Raw genomic sequence first — 18,237 nt, forward strand, 5'->3', positions numbered from 1 at the left:
CAATTTTTTTTTTTTTTTTTTTTTTTTTTTTTTTTTTGGTACCAGCGATCGAACTCAGGTTCTTGCACTTGCAAGGCAGGAGCAGAACCACTAGGCTAAATCCCCAGTCCTTATTAAGCAAAATTAAACGTACTGTGATGACATCTTTGTAGGAAAAGTTGTGACATAATAAAATTTCATAAATGTCAAAAACTCTGAATTTTGAATATGTTAATATCACAGATAGAAAAATAAAGTTGAAAAACAAAAACCCACCTTGATGACCCACACAGTACCCCTTTTATTACCATGATTGCTTTGAAATAAACTTGAAAACGCAGTTCTCTAAAATTGCAAGCAAAAATATCAAAAGGTAGTGACTCACTGTAATAAAGAGAACCTGTATCATGGTGTATATTAAAGTAGAATAAAGGTCAATGGAAGTGTGGTAATTCTGAAATAAAATTAGAAATAATTTCTATGATATATACAAATCTTACTTACATAATAAAATTTTCTAGCCCCTAAGACCAATGCAAAAATCAAACTTCGTTTTGAGTCATTAAATATAAATAGCCATTGTAATGATGATACAAATGAAGTTCATCTGAAATCTGTTTTATTAATTTATGAAGTGTGAGAGCCGCAGACACAGCAGGATACTTTGTTACCTGTCTGGAGATTACCACAAGTAGCAGCACTTTTCACATCTAATTCTGCCTCTTAGTGTTTCCTTTAGTTGTAGAGGGCCACACATTTCCCATTTTACATCAGATTTTATAAAACAAAATTCATGTTTTTCACTTTTGGAAAAATTATTCCATGACTTTAAAAAAATAAACTCCAAAAATGTGACAAACTACTGGGTTTACAGTACAGGTATAAACATATTTATATATATGTAGGTACAGGGATAATTTAAGAATCTAATGTATATCACATACATTTTTTAAATTCTGCTAACTTGAAGGTGTTCCAAGACATAAAATAAGAGATTTACTTTTAACCTGTTATTTCCTCCATCATCTTATTAACCAGAGAAAGTAAACTAAGTCACTGAACCAAAACATAAACATGTTTCTACACTTGATAGACTAGGCTCTCTTATTTTTAGGTATATAATTTTAGTTTTTTAGCATAATTTCAATTCTGTGCAATACTCATTAGAAAGAGGTTGAATATTTAAAGGATAGAGCCAAAGATATTTATTTGTTTAAACTATGTAAATAAGAGCCAGATAGCTACTTATCTCATTGTAATTTCTTGGTCCTTTTAGAATTTTAGTATAAAAGCCATCAATGACTGTTTTTCTGATCTTATTTCTGTATAAAATATTTCCACTGTCATTTAGGTAGCCCAATGCAAGTTCTTTAAATTTTCATAGTTTTATTAAAGCAAAATTTATGGTGACATACTTTGGAGGAACCACAATCAATGAGACTGATTCATTAGGAATAATCCTGGAGAAAATAAAGTATATTTCCAATGAAAAGTTTTACCTCTCATTGGTGCATTATATATGCTTTGGGGAGTTTTTCTTTGCAGATCTAAGTAATGTATGCTAACTCACTCATAAATAGCCATAATATGCACTGAAAAAGCTGTTCTGTTTGAAACCTATATAATATAAATGCACCTTATTCCCTTAAATTTTATAAAATATTTATGAAGAGAAACATTTTGAATTAAAATGTTACTGAAAGACAAACATCTTCATATATGTCTTAATCTCCAAAGGATTAATGAATTAAAAGTGATCATTGTATGTAACAAAATAATATAAAATAAATATACTGGATAAAGTAATGATTCCTTTTCTTGTCATTATATATTGAATATGAGTCTGTATTCCTAGCCCATGAACAACGAATGAATTCTTATAATTTGTATTTGAAAAAAATTTATATATGAACAATTTTTAGCATAGGAAAGTCATACAAACCTCCCATCATTTTACCCTTAAGACCATAATGCAATATCAGATATTTGATTAAAATATAACCACATTATTACTCAAAAGCTTGAGAGTGTGCTGGATTTCTCTTTCACAAAAAGTTTTAATGCTTATAAAAGTTGAATAAAAAGAATAATATTGTACTCTCAAGAACTTCATGGGTCTGCTCTCTATAGACTTTGATTACACTGGATAATGATAATAAAAAAGAGAAGGCATTAAAAAATCATTCAGATGTTCTCTCCTCCTTCTTGGGAACTATTCATATTATCCTAGATTTGCTAAATCTCTTTAAATACTACTGGGAGTTGATGTTCTCATTCAAAGCGTGACTATTAATAATCACCCAGCTTTCTTGGTACAAAAAATACAATAAGAAATTGCAGTTTCAGTAAAAAAGATTTTAATGGAAAACAGATTTTAATGAACAAAATATTATAACTTATTAGGGAATAAATGTTATTTGCCAATGCCTCTCATAAGTTTCACTTAGTCAAATCTTTATTAGAAGTAACAAGTTCTTGTAATCAAGTGTGTTTGTGTGTGTGTGTGTGTGATAATAGCAAAGAGGTTGGAAAAAATTTAGTAGCAAAATTCTTGAAGAACATCAGAAGTCGTGTAGTCTAACTATCTCATTTTATAGAGACTACTTCTAATATTCATGCTTTTAGAGGGCCAGATAGGTAAGTCATTTACCCAAGTCTTCATATCAATTGGTAGAACTGAGAAATATGTTGGTCTAATTAACCATCTATTGTTCTTTCTCTCTCTTATTGGCTCAACACATTGGTATAAAAAGTTGAGAGTCCCAGAATTGCTCAAAAAGGCTCTTCTCCAAATTTAAAATGTTTTCAGCCAAAACTGTAATTAAGTTTTATATGAATAATTACTGATCCAGTTTCTACATGTCTAAAATTTTATTTTGATATAACTCCTTAAAATAATGTTTATACTGGAAATATATATATAGATAATATAGTATTTTTTATATATATATATATATGGAATTGGAAAAAGAAAGAGGAGGGTAGTCAGGTAGATGGATCAATGGTGGGTGAGAATTGCATGCATAGACAGATGATCCAGCTCTTAGCTTTATTCAGCTCCCCCTCTTGTAGTGAAAATTCTGGAGCACAAAAAATGGGGATATCATTCAAGAGCACACAGTTGGGTGAAAATAATACACAACGGTCGTGCATACATACATGCAACCTGCTGTCAGTAACAGCTAAGCAAGTCTTTTTGGTTCTGTTTCCTTACCTGGATAATGAAAAATATACTGACTGACCCACCAAATGCATGCTTAGCACATTGTTGATCTGAGTCCTTGACCACTCACAGGAGCGCTATCTGTGCTTTTACTTATCTCCAGGTTAGTCATATGATTTCATTTTAACTCTTTCTCAAATTTCTTTTAGGTCAAATTTAATCTATAGATTCTTTTGTAGATTCCCGTGTATTATTTAATACATTAATCATAGCTTAATTATAAATTTTGGTTATTTCCTTTCTACATAAAAACCCTTATGCTATACTACATTATTATAAAAAGAACACACTTTTTGGAAAAGCTTGCTTAACTAGTTTTGTTATACAAGAATGTGCTGCTGATGAAACCAAAATTATTGATTGATTTCTGCCTCAGACAATAAAAAACAACCAGAGAAAATACTCCTTTTTTGAATTTATATATTATATTTAATCCTAATAAAAAAATTCATATATAAAAATGAGAATTGGAAAACAAAAGGAAACATTTATTAGACTAATTTTTGCTACTCTATATAGAATTACATTAGATTTAATTATCAAAAGAACATTTACTGTTACCATGGCTTACATGTGGAGAAAATAAGGATTGCAAACTTTCTAAAGTAATTCTAGTCACTAAGCATCATGAATAATGTTTGAATTCAGGCCTGTCCTTTTACCCTTCTCAAGTTATTGATATTAATGGGGACAATTGGCAAAGGCAAAGTATGAGCGATTTTCCATATGAACGATGACATTGTGGGAAGGCTGGAAAGTAAGGAACACATCACTTTTTAAAACAATATTAGTCTGTGCAAAATATTAATGTGCACATATTATTTTACATCTTGACATGAGATGAAATTGGGTTTTGATACAGTAAGATGTAGGCCATAGAACAAGGCCACCTTGACCCTCTCCCTGGAGACCTCTTCCTCCTCAAAGAAAATACAAGTACAAACAAGGCAAAATTAGCATGATTCCCTTTCCAGGAGTACAAAAGCCAGACTTTAAACCTTTCAACAGTCTTCATAGCCCTACAAGGAAGTTGAACCAATAAGCATTGCAATGTAAAGGATACCAAGAAGGTTTTTTTCCTTTATCATAAAACTATTTCCTTTGGAGTCACATATAAGGTCATTTTTCTCCAAAAAAAAAAATAGGCTTAATCCAGCTGTAGACTGAGTGAGCTTCCAAAAAAATGTTACAACCAATATGTGTTCACACATGCACCATTTCAAAGTTAAGGGCACTTTAATGCCATTGGCACATAAACTTTACTTTTAAAAAATTGTTTTATCTTTTCTTTCTACTTCACATTATCTAAAAGGTACAAAGGGGAAGAGGAAATGGGAGGGGTAAGGGAAAGGAAAGGGGACTAGAATTAAGAGAAAATGAAAAAAGGGAAACAAAGACTTTATAGAGAAGAGTGGAGGAGTTGAAGGGAGAGCAGAATACAAGAAAAAATAAGAATCAAGATATATTATGTAAAGGTACAAATCTGCAATGATGAATGTCATTTTATTGTATACCTAAAATGTACCAATAAAATTAAAATTTTAAAAAAATTGTTGTATGCCTTATCTAAAATTGAAATCACAAAATTATTCTTCCAACAAGGAAATCTCAGGCAACAAAATTGGTATTTGCTACTTTACCTCTTCATGATAAAGAATATTTTATGAGTTTCTCTTTACTTCAGTTAATCAGTTAATTATGCTTTATTGAAAATATCATAGTCACAAAAGAATAAGTGGCTTTATTGTTTGAATAATTCTTTTTCAAATACCACAAAATCCCTTTATAATATTGTGATGGCATATTAATATAACACCCTTTTCATGTCAAATCTTATTATGCCCCTGAAGATAGGTAGGTCCCAAACTTAAAATAACAATTCTCATTTCAACAATAACAACAAACAAACTAATTCATGGTAAATTTCTTATCATTGTTCTCCTTTCCTTAAAAATTAATCATTACATTAGTAGCTGGCATTTTCATTTCTTTTCTAGTCTAAAATCCAAAAAAATTCTAGTTCAGCATATGTCCCAATTGTACATTTGAACAATTTTATGTCTCCTGTTCTTATAGTTAATATGAATTTCTTAACCCTGGATTAGTTTTTATTTTCCATTTTCAAAAGAATTCTGGCAAAGTCTCTGTTGAATTTGTACAAAATGATTCAGGCTAAAGAAAAAGACTCTCTAAACAAATGTTCCAAATATATTGGCTTGAAACTCATATGACCCCCAGAAGTAATACTGTATGAATTTTCAGTAGTCTGAAGTGTACTATAAGAAACAATTCTTGACAGCAGATATGCAAGTTGCTCAGCATTCTTGCTTGTCAATCTTAAGCTTCATGTAGCATTGACACAATTTGCTATAATGTTTTCTGAGAAGTTATTATGTATTAGATATGTAATATTTAAACTACAGAGGATTTTGGATTCTCTTTCTCAATTGAACTTTGTTTTTCTAATTTTAAACAGGGTATTAATGCCTCAAAATAATCTCTTTCAGAATTATATATATATATGTATACATATATATATATATATATCACAGTATTTATACTACTGTGATATACAGAATGAAGAGTTTTATTTACCTGAATGTATCTGTTAAAATTTTAGAAAAGTGGATTTGAACAGCTGTGTATTTATAATTATTTCTGATTATGATTTTTATTATTTCTAATTATGGTAATAATTAAATCATTTTGAATATTGTTTACAGAGGACAAAGCCAAATTGTTATTAAATGAGACAGCTGAAAAGACTGGAGGGAAACAGGCATTTACCATTTTATTTCCCAACTGAAAGAGTTATTTCAAAAAATCCATTTTAAGATGTTCTCTCCAATTTTATAAGATGGCAATTACCAGCATGGTTGCACAAAGAAGCCTGTGAAAATTCACAGTTTAAACCGAACCACAATATTTGTAGTTTGGGGAATGGGGACTACGATAGAGAGAGGGAGACGAACAGCAAAATGTTCCTCCACCTTTCCTGACCAGGCTCAAAATCTGAAAAATATCTCTTCACATGGCTTTCTCCTTGGTGGTAACCTTTGCTGTTTTCTTAGTGTAATTCACAGCTTCACGTCTGATATCCTTGAGCCGCTTTTTCTTTTAAAATGGTTTTGGCTTTGAATTTCCTAACCCCATTTTTCTCTTGGTCAAAATGCCTCCCTCGGTGCAGCTGTAATGGAGACACCACTAAGAAAAAGATAATTGGGTCAAAATGTTCACACCAGCCCTGCATCCATCCTGCGTGTCCTCTGTTCTTCCCTGAGCCTTCCCACAATTGTTAACCCGATTAAACAAATAATGTAAATTAGGCAGTTCAGATACTGGAGTGACAAACTTAGGAATTGGGGGTGAAGATACTTGGGGTCAGACACCAAGATAGAAGGAGTTCAGGCAGCATCTCCCAATGGCCCTCCAGGAGTTTACATCTTCTAATCTTCTAATGAGGAGCCCCCAGTTTCTGTATTTTACTTGGGGTCAGACACCAAGATAGAAGGAGTTCAGGCAGCATCTCCCAATGGCCCTCCAGGAGATCTTCTAATCTTCTAATGAGGAGCCCCCAGTTTCTGTATCTTAATACCACTAAATTTTCTCAGCCAGTTTTCCAAAAATTGTGATATAAGCTGTCAGTGAGGTATAATAGAAATTACTTGTGCTTCTTCTGTAATGTAAAAAAAATCAATATAAAGTATTCATGGTTAAGTATATGGTATATATACATTTTAATTTTAATTCCACTAAATACCCATAATAAAAAACCATCCATTTCTGAAATATTTGATTGGCCCTTGTTTACAAAGGTAATCATATCATTTATATTACTATGCCGTTCTTTTTATCTGAAAACTCAAGTTAAGGAAACAATCTTCCATTTTTAAGTTTTATCAGAACACTGAACATAAATACAGCTAATATTGTTTCAATAATCACACTACTAATGATGATCAGAAAGAAATGGTGTGCTGTTTCTGTGCTGGCACGAATCATTATAAAAGTGGCTTGGTGAGGTTGGCCAGGCCATTAAACATATGCCAGACTATTTTCAAGTGGTCTGGCCAGCCCATTTCTCTGCCTTAGGATTCGTGGCCACAGTAGTGGATGCCGTGCGCTGAGCACTTACTCCCTGCTGAACACATTATGTGTCATTTCACTCCCTCCAAGTACATATTCATACCCATCTTTGATAAACGAGAAGACAGTTTCTGAAAAGCAAACTACCTTGTTCAAAGTAACATAGCTTGTAAATTTAGCTCTATATAGTGCCAAAACCTGTGCTTTTTACATTGTGCAAATTATGTCACGGACTTACACTGAAATGAGAATTTGAATCAATCCTCGCATGAGAGACGCGCTCCCTGACCATGCTGAGATCCGCCGGGCATCTGGGACTGTGACGAAGCACAGGTTCTTAGTGCAGGTTCAACCACGGCGACAATTTCTTAACCCAGGTCTGTCATAGTAGTGAATTTGTTAAAACTGCTCTGCTCTCTTATTTTTTCCGCACCAGAGCTAAATTAATTTGTGTCCCCAAACACTCCATTAACATAAGAACGTTTGTTTTCAAAAGCTTCATCTTTACACATACCTATAATTTATTTTTTACCTTTTTGAATGTGATAAGATGCACATAACATAATATTTAATGTTTGCTTGTTTCTAAGTATACAGCTCACTGGCATTAAATACATTCATACTGTTGTGCAACCATCGCCACCATCCCCTTAAGAGTATTTCCATCGTCACAAACTGAAACTGCGTACTCATTAAACAGTGACTCCCCGCTGCTCCTCCCTCATCTCCCAGCAAGCACTGCTTTACTTTCTGCTTCTGTGAATCTCACCAGAAATCACTCAGTTTATCTTTTTATGACTAGCTTATTTTGTTGGGTGTAATGTCAAGGTTCATCCATGTGGTAGCACGCATCAGAATACCCATCCTTTTACAGATGAGTAATATTCTATTGTATACTGTACTTTGTTTACCTATTTATCCTATAAATTTTTAACAATGTTATTGTCTGAAATGGAATCTTTTTGCAAACTCCCTAAAAAAGATGAAATGCAAATATGGAAATGTAATGAGATCATGTTTGTAAGACATCTTTTTATGATATAAACCCTAAAGTTAATCATAAAAAACTACTTCAATATAGGCAATCAGCAAAAGAAATAGATGGATTTTGGGTAAGTTAGGGTTTCTGAGTCATAAATATGACACATTTTTAATAGTTCACACTGCATTCATTTGATTATCATGTTTTTGCATATTGACTGTTCCTTAGAATATTTGTACAGCTAAATATATTTTTAAATTGCCATTTTTCTAAAAATAAATGGAATACTAAGGGAACTGTTGATTCAAAATAGGAATAGAAATTTATAGCCTTCAAGTTTTACTACCACTTAAATTCTAATCCATATATTGTGTGAAATTATTCAAGAATTACTGCCTAAAACTCAGCAAAAAGGAAATAATTTATTTCTTTCCTTCATATTTTCAACAAGCTTTCCTACAAGCTTACTAATAATTTTATAGCTAGTATTTATTCAATGCAAGATAGACTCATATACACGAATATAGCTTCTAATACACAAACATTACCCATTAATCCTTATAGTGCAAAGTATATATCATCCCCAATTTATAAATAAGGAAACCCAGGGTCAGAAAGTTTAAGTGACTTTCATAGTTAATATATGCCAAAGCTGAAATTTGAACAAGGTTATTGTTCTGTTAACGCATGTTCCTCCCTGCATGCCACACATGGTGCTGTCCAAGCAAAAGTGAATAGGACACAGTTTCCACCAGGGAATGATTCATGTTACAGTGGAATGGATGGAAATTCTCAAATTAGTTACAATACAGTAGTAAAAAGATAAGAAATGCTTTAGAAACCAGTAAGCCAGTAGGTGAAAACAGCTTAAGCCTTCCTGAGAGATTTACAAAGGAAAGGGCACTTCACCCTGACCTTATATGACTTCCTTCCATGACGGCTTTCCATTCCGAGTGGCAAAGACTTTGCTTAAGCACACAGTATAGCTGGTTAGGATTAAAGCTATAATGAGATCATGATGTCAAAACGTTTGAAATTCAAGCAGTGGTAAACAATTGCTTTAATGTTTTTGTTCTTATTATTTTTCTCTTTAATTTCCCATCCTTTAAAAGCCTTAGTGATGGAAAATAGTAGACAAAAAGAAAAATTTAGAGAAAATAAATCTTATTAAATTTTTTTCTTACATTACACAAATGATTAAAGATTTCATACTGTTGTGCAACAACAATAGTTCCTTTGTTAAAACTATCATGGCTCTCGGATGATTCTCGAAAATACAATCCATAATAGCTTTTTATTTTCATTTTCTGACTTGTGTGAGGCACTATAGCCTGCATTTGGAGGTCTGTGCTGCTTTAAGTTGTTACAGTGAGGAAATTTCACAGTGCTGTCATGCTTTTGGTTAACACAGTTCTCTGTTTTGCTTGGGAAAGACAGTTCTGATAGTGTCCTATTGATTCAGATGTTTTCTGACAATAGCTGATTCCCAGGTTTGCCTTCATTGACTTTTCAATGTTCTGTTACAAAGAACTTGCATGTACAATTTGATACTGAAGAGCAGAGAAAGTTCCCCACTGTGCATGAAGTTGGGGCAGCCCTCATGTATGGAGTTGTGAGTGCCTATTATCATTCTAAAAATCGCCACTGTCCTGGGCTGCTACCATAAAAGAGTTGGTTTCCTCTTACTCATTTTATTTCTTATTATTTTGTTCTCTTTGACATCCCAATGCACCTCTTATTCTTTAAAGGTTTAAACTTCAGTCTTAGAAATGTCTCATAGTGGCTGAAATTTTAAATAAAAAGACATAGATGCTTTCTATTTTTAATACCTAGAACATAAGAGAGCTAGAATTACAAGAATTTATTTTGTTGGTACCATTCAAAAGAAATTTTATTGTGGCTTATTTCCATTGCTGATGGAGGGCTCGGGATTTAGCTCAGTGGTACCACACCTGTCTCACAAACACAAGGCCCTGAGTTCAGTACCAAAAAACAAAATAAAATTGCAGATGGTTTGAAATATCTGTTTTAATCAAAACAGAAGATAATTACTATTTGTTTAATGCATACCATTTGCTAAGCTCTGCTCTTAGCAACTTTCACATGTTTTCTATAATTCTGATAACTTAGCAAGGTAGATATCATTACCCCATTTTATGGATGAGGAAAAACCAAGAGGCTAACTGGCTTGTGCAAAACAATCACTTCTATCTTTCTAATGAAGGCTGACTTTTTAATTATCTAAAATGATGGCAACACTGGATTTGTGCTCTACCTCACAAAACTGGAATTTAGACTTTCCATTTTATTTTACCATTTATGAGAATATCTTATAGCTCTAAATTCAGAAATGAAATATGAATTTTCTTATGCTGAATAAGAACCTTTCTTAAATTAGCATCATTTGTGGTAATGGCATCACTTCCACCTCAACTAGTCTGAGCTTGTATTTTATCAGGACAGAAGGCAACAAGAGAATTGACCTGCCGGTGCCCTTGAAGAGTTTGTAGTATTATTTTTATTCACAGAAAAATGGCCTGAAGCAAAAGAATAATAATGTTTTTGAGATCAAACTGCTCTGTTCCTAAAAATTATATAGGAAATACTTACCTAGGTGCTATTTTCTGCTATCTTCTTCTAGAATCCCATGCCTGCAATATCTCTGCCCTTCAAAGAGATTCTAAATCTGTGCATTCTTTCCCACAACCATAAACCAAATCATATCACAGATAATGTAGGGAGATGTAGGAGGAAGAAAGAGAGGTAGGGGGAGAGGGATAGGGTAACCATAATAATAGGTAATAAATACATCTGTCTTATCACCAGTATTTCCAAAACACAGTGACATCGGATTCTTTAAAATGATTTAGGAATTGGAAGTTAAATGTTGGTGTGGTAATTTGGGAGGAAAATCCAGTAAAGAAGAAGAGGTAATGTTAAATAAAGAAAGTAATAAAAATGAATAAAGTAACATGTACTCTATCCACTACCTCCTCCATGGTAATACCAAACTATTCTACTACCATTCCAGAAAGTAGCATGTTCTTACAGATATCAGAGCCTGGACTCTCAAGTCTGATCCTACTTTTCCCAACCTAACTTCTTCTTGGGCAAAGTGAGTTTAGTCCTCTTTCCTGTCTTCCCAGAGTCCCTAGGACTCCCTCTGCCTCATCGACCATCTGATCTCCTTCTTGCACCTGAGCACAAACCTTAGCACAGAATACATAGATGATTCTATTCTGCCCTTCAATAGTAGCTGCCCTGCACTAGGGCTGTGTTTTATACTCAAAGAATGCTTGACAAAAGAAGGAAGAGAAGAAAGGGAGAACAAGTGGTGGAGAAGAGAGGAATGAAAGAAAGACAGAGCAGAGGAAGTCAAAGATGTAAATAGAGTTATTTCATCCACAACGTAACATTTCATGTAAAATGAACTGTTTCTTTCCATAAAGAATACTGAGAAAGTAAATATTTCAGCAGAGATGAGGAAAATATTTTCAATATAATACTAGAAGTCAGGTTTTAGATATTTTTTCCACTAGTTTTGAAGTTAATTTTCACTATTACTACAATATTTCCATTTTCTTACATGGAATGACACATTTTCTCATTGCTTAGATAACATATTTTTAAATATATATATTTTAATACTATAATACATGAACGAAGTCGATAAAAGTATTTTATCTTCAACCTATAAATTACTAGATCTAAATATTCCCAGATAAACCAAATTAAACACAAACACATATGTAGGAGGTCTTTTCTCTTTGGCCTCTGTGATGCCGATTTTTTTTTCTCATTGAGTTTATTGGTACATTTTAGGTATACAGTCCAGTTACATTCCTCATTGGGATCTTGTACCTTTACCTGACAGGTCTTGGCTCTCATTGTTCCCCTTGCCCCTGCCCTCCCTGATTAATCTATTGTACTAATAGGAGCGCCACTATTAAGAGCTAACTGCCCCACACACACACAGCCACACACTACTTACAGCCCATTCCCCTACTCCGATGCTTCATAGCTTTAATTTCTCCTGGACTTTCTCTGATCCCCTCCTGCTTTATTCTTCCTTCCTGATTTTTCTGTCACTTCATGTAGTTTGGAAGAGGCTGCCTTTTGCTGCTGGATCCTAGTTCTGACCATGTCTCATGCACAGAGAATATATCAAACAAAACTGACTATCTCTTTTTATTCCTGTGTCTCATCTCTTCTCAGTCCTCTGGCAAAGATCCAATGTAGTCCTACGTCTCTGCCACCTACCAATATCCTGGTAAGACCAGTCAGAGTCACTGAAGACAACAAGAGAAACTGAAAAAAATATTCTTAAAAGCTTAAGAGAAATTTCAAGTCTGAATTTGAATATTTATTAAAATAGTTTGAAATCTATTATTATTATTCTGAATTTCTACATTTAACTGAGCAATACATGGCCTCAAATATCTATTGAAATTTATAACACATACAAAATGATACAATGAAGAAGCATTTGTTAGTCTTATGCATTTATGGAAATAGAAGATGCTGTGTAAATTCATTTGAATTTTCCTTTTTCTAATTTTCTTACGGCATAATTGGTAATAAGCAGAAAATTAAAAAGAATAAATAAAAGGCAAATGAAGAAAAGAAAAGCTATTACCCTAGATGAAAACTGATGAAAATTACAAAAGAATGAAGTTATTATTAACAAGATAAAGAGATATTTCACCTCAGTGAACTGAATTATGGAGAGACCGCACACTTACACGTACACACCCAAAAACACGCACAAGTGCAGACTCCACCGCACACATACTATACACAAACACACATACACAGGCCTCATACTGGCATGTATGCTCACAAACACACTTACAGCACTTTAATTAGTTATGCCTACATTTTACCAAACCAAGGTAATCACATAAAATAAAGACATATTTCAGTGCGGCTTCCCTTGATCCCTGGAGTCCTGGAGGAGCTCACAGCTGCCTATGGACTAATTGTGCAATCAGATTTACAAAGCTCAATTATTTCTACAAAACTGTACTTTTCTATACCAGATGGGCAGTATCATTCCGGAAAAATCTTAAACTTACAAGCTCTGTGCTTCTGACTAACATTAAACATCACTTCTCATTCTTATGACAAACTCATTGAAGCTATGTCATCATCTGGGGAAAGAGAGCAGTAGATGCTGAGGGGCCAGGAATAAAATTGGATTTCCTGGCAGTAAGTATTGTAAATTTATAATATAATATGAATCTATAAAGTGGGAATAAACATCACTCCCTAATAAGAAATAAGGAAATAATGTTTGTAACACACTTAAAATAATACCTGGCATAAAGGATTCTCGGAAAGAGACAGAATGGGAAAAAGTGAGGCAGATTTTTACTTCTTTAGCACAAATAATGATTTTCAATTGCTAATGGTCTCGTTGGCCTCCTTCACATAATCCATTCCTTTAAATCTTAAATTATATTTTTCATTTGATCACTTCACCATCCTAAGAAATATGATAATGGGTTACTGAGTTTCTTTCTGTAACCTCAGTAAAACCTTACGACTTTTGGAGATAGAAATTCAAGTCACCTAAGCCTCACACGTACGTTGGCTCAAGGCAAGAGGTAGGATATGCTTTGGGATCATATATTCAGTGCCATGGAAAGTCTCCCAGTAAGTTTGCTCTACTCTGAGATTCACCCCAGTTTATAAAAATAGACGTGGTTTTTTAAAAAGAACAGGCCTTTTAAAAAATTCTCTGAAATGTTAGGAAAAGTTTCACATTACAGATGTTGGCTAAAATTACTTTTTCATTATCAAAATCATGAAGACTGAATGCCTATCCATTCTTTCAAATTCCCTTCATACAAAACTACGGTCCATATATATGAAACTTACAGTTAACTTGGTTTTGCTTCCTGTGTTGAGTATAAATAATTTCACAGGACTGTGCAATTAGAATTTGAAGGTAATGTGTTTCAATGCTCCTTAAATATTGAAAGCATTAAGAAATTACATTTTGATGTACAGATATTCTTGTGAATCAGTTCTAGATCTTATTTTAAAACTATTCTCCAAGATGCTTTACTTGGAATCCCTTAGAAAAAAATTTCTGACAAAGATAAGATCATATAGAAACTATCACTTTACAAACAGCTTCTTACCAACTTTGAAACAAATAGTTAACAAGAAATGAATGCAAGTAAGAGAAATGATGGTTCTCACTGGCAATTTGCTAGTAAGGAGAACTTGTAATATAGATTCATATGGACTTCTGGCTAGCTCAACACAAACAATGTGTTTGTGCTTAGTGATGTAGAAAGGCAGATGGAAGAAGTCTGGGTATTGACACCAGGTCCCTGAAATTCTTTCCAATTCTCTACCATAGCATAATTCTTCCCCAGAATCAAATTTTCCTCAGTTGGAAATCAAGATGCACAATGCACAGACCGGGTAAGAACTGGCACACAACGTGCTGTGCATCTGCCTGTGTCGAGCCTGCACATAGTGATTGCCAATATGGCCTCCACACTTTTATTTCCAAAAACACAAGCCTATACAATGAGCTTTAAAGAAGAAGGTAGTGGACCAGAGCTCTTGTCATGCTCTGGACTATGGTCTTACTAATTTGGGTTGGAGTTGCAAAACTCCAAACCAGAAAAGACCTTCGGTTATTTTATGAAACCCAAACATACTTAACCAACCCGAACATACTTAACCAACCCACACATATGAAACAGCACAGTGAAGTCAACTTACATCTGGTTTTGTGCCAAATGGGATGAAGTCTCTGGTGGGCTGGCGAGCCGTATTTCCTGCTTTCAATTTTGGAGAGTCCAACTAGTAAGTCAAACTTTTAAAAGCTGTCTAAAATAATTAATTAGGTCATAATTACTCAGAAGCGTATTTTATAGTATAATTTAGCATCTGGCATAAATGTAGAAAAAGGATATTAATTTCATAATTAAAGAATTAATCATAATTGGGCCTAATCCTTTGTTGTGGGGTTGAAAAAAAATACTCTAGGGATATACTGTTCACCTGTACAAAGCAGATATATTCTTCCAGAACTCTAGAGTGTTAGTAGTATTCTGAAATAATTTTCTCCCTATAACATTATTTTTAAAAGACTCTCCAGACAACATCTCAGAAATAAATGCTTCACTGGACAAACAGGCCATCTGTATGAATGTATTTATCACATCTAGACAGCTGATTTTTCTCCTGCTATATCCACAACATCTTCAATATTAGTGTATTGGTTCAGTAAAAGAAAACAATAACTAACTTCTGGTGAGTTCATTTATTATTTTGGCTTTCTAGAAGGAATTTTACCCACATTGTTCCATTTAGTTTATCAATATAATAAATATATAATATCTTAGAGAAATAACATTTGTACAGGTTAAGGAATAAGAGTACAGGGATACAAGATCTAGAAACTAAATTCCAGCCTCTATAATTCCATGTTGTACCCTAATTTGTGATTTCCATGTTTGTCAATTTGGATATCTTAGAAACATGTTTTCCTAAGGGTTTGTGAGTTCATGAGATCTTTGTAAAATTCTGTCTTCATTTCAGTAACTATCTACATGTATAGATTTAACCACATGTAAAATCACATTTGCTTGACCATGATTATTCAAAAATGAAAAACATTTTAATGGAACACAACTTCAGTTGTTATGTTCTGATTTCTCAAAAAGGATCCTCAAGCCCCAATGTGGGATTCTCACAGATGTTTTCCTGTGAATGAAACCTGCATGATTCATACCTTTAAAACCTCATCCTACCTGCTATAGAATATTTCTGATGGGTTCCCTAGTATTTTCAATTAATTTTTCAAGTTCCATCTTACTTTTTAAATTTTCACAATTACCAGTGATCTTCAAGAACCTAGAAATTATAATACCAACAGGTCTGAAGATATATTTACTCAAGGACTCTTGAGTTTACCACAAGGTGAACAGTTTTCCTCTACCCAAGCTATGCCATCATGTCACAGGCCACACAAGGACTGAAACTTCTGAAACATGAACCAAACTAAACCCTTCTTCTTTTAAATTGTGGGTATTGGATATTTGTCTCGGCAATGAGGAAAATGATGACGATATAAGGGGAAAGCAAGATCATAATGAGATACCATTTTATAATTTCTTGATTGAAAAAATTTAAGAACCTGACAATATCAAGTACTGGAGGGAATGTGAATCCATGGAATTGTTTAGACAGTGCAAATAAAGTATAAATGGGTATACAGTAAAAAAAAAGAACTCTTGAGTTTGAGTTATATCATTGTTCATTATGGAAAAAATATTTGACAAACCAGCAGAAGCCAACCTGAGCTTCTGAAATAAGAGAAGTTATTTGAAAAATGATTCATAATGAACATAATTCTTACTGTGTTATGTTTTTGATATTGTTATCTAATTTTAACCAGACCACTGAGTTAACTTTCATGTATTATTATTCGCTTCTGGTTTAAATACACTTCAGTAAGGTTTATGAAATCTGGTATGATGATATCTTTGTCCCTTTCATATGCTGGTACAGTGAGCTTTTATTTCACAAATAGCATATTTCAACTGACATTTTAATGACATAGTCACAAGAAATCAAGCAGAAATTCTGAATACATTCGTTTTTGTCAGTAATATAGGGCTTTAAAAAGTTTTCTATCAGAAAATCTATATGAGATAATAAATGAAAACTTGGAAATACAAATAATTACTTCATATCACAGTACTTATACAAGGCAGCAAAACTTTCTAAGAGTTACAAGTAGAAGAAGGTATCTTCTTTTAAAGACAATATATCACTCTGTAGAAAATAATTTATTTTATTAAGATTCTTTAATAAAAGTTCTCTTTACAAATTGACCAAAATATGTCATTTGAAGCAACAGCTTCTTGCCATTGCAGAATCTTTAAAGGTTCTTAATTTACATGAAAATTAATTATTCTGTCTTCTCTTTCCTGGGCTGTAAAGATGAATGCCAAGGGGAAAGAGACACTATTTCTTTAATTTCCAATTTATTCATGTGCTTTTATTATCTGCCAAATAAAAATTTTAAACTCAATTTATAAATAGCAATATCTGAGATTTGTCCGTCCATGTAAAAGGGAAGTAATTAATTTAGGCCATTTCAATACCATCTCTGCATGCCTATTCTAATGAACATTGTAAGACTAAAGCTGTACATTTTAGCAAATGGAAGGCAGTCAATTATTATAGTTTTATGGATAAATTGGTGCAATGAATGAATGTATTTCTAGAAGAAAGAATAGGGATGGCAGATGTTAATCTACAAATGACAATGAATAATATGATGCTAAGAAAACAGGTAGTATTTCAACATTATAAAACATAGCAGCTAAAAAACTTTGACCATAAGTAGGCAACTCAGTCAAGAGCACCCTTTACATACTATGTCTCCTAAGGCTTCACCGAATATATTACATACTTAACTGAGACCATAATACTGAGTTAAGTTCTGGTTAAAATATTATGTGTTGAAAATTATTCAGAAGCTCTGAATTTTTCATATATGCTATTTGCATTTTTATACACATTCTTATTTTTCCATAATTGTATCTGCAAATTGAATTTCTAACTCATTTTTGCTTTTTAACATTTTATTTATATTATATTTTAGTAATTGTAAATTACTAAATATTAAAGGAGTATAAATCCCTATTATATAGAACGATGGTTATCATTGAAATGACACTTGACATAAATAGAAATATAAATATCTCTTAATATGAAATACGAATTATCATATGTTGAAACTATTTTCTAGAACTCAGTCTTCTTGGCAAACATCTTCTTGAATTTTAATGGGAGTAAAGTATTTAAGAGAATAATTTTTACTTATAAAAATGTAGTCTGCTTTTGTGAAATGCAAAACGAAAAACCTGAATAGAATTAAATATCTCATTGGTTTCACAGATCCAGTAGATAATAAATAAGAAAAGTAAACAAA

The 18,237-nt window shown here is 32.8% G+C and overlaps 1 protein-coding gene across 3 annotated transcripts in view; it reads left to right on the plus strand.

Moving 5' to 3' along the window:
• The window catches only part of Syt1 (synaptotagmin 1), a 517,172-nt gene that overhangs the window by 167,270 nt on the left and 331,665 nt on the right, over window positions 1-18,237 (plus strand). The gene's annotated exons all lie outside the window — the stretch shown is intronic.

Source organism: Fukomys damarensis, unplaced genomic scaffold (genome assembly GCF_012274545.1).
Source record: "Fukomys damarensis isolate Sample0158 unplaced genomic scaffold, DMR_v1.0_HiC HiC_scaffold_15, whole genome shotgun sequence".
Classification (NCBI taxonomy): Eukaryota; Metazoa; Chordata; class Mammalia; order Rodentia; family Bathyergidae; genus Fukomys; species Fukomys damarensis.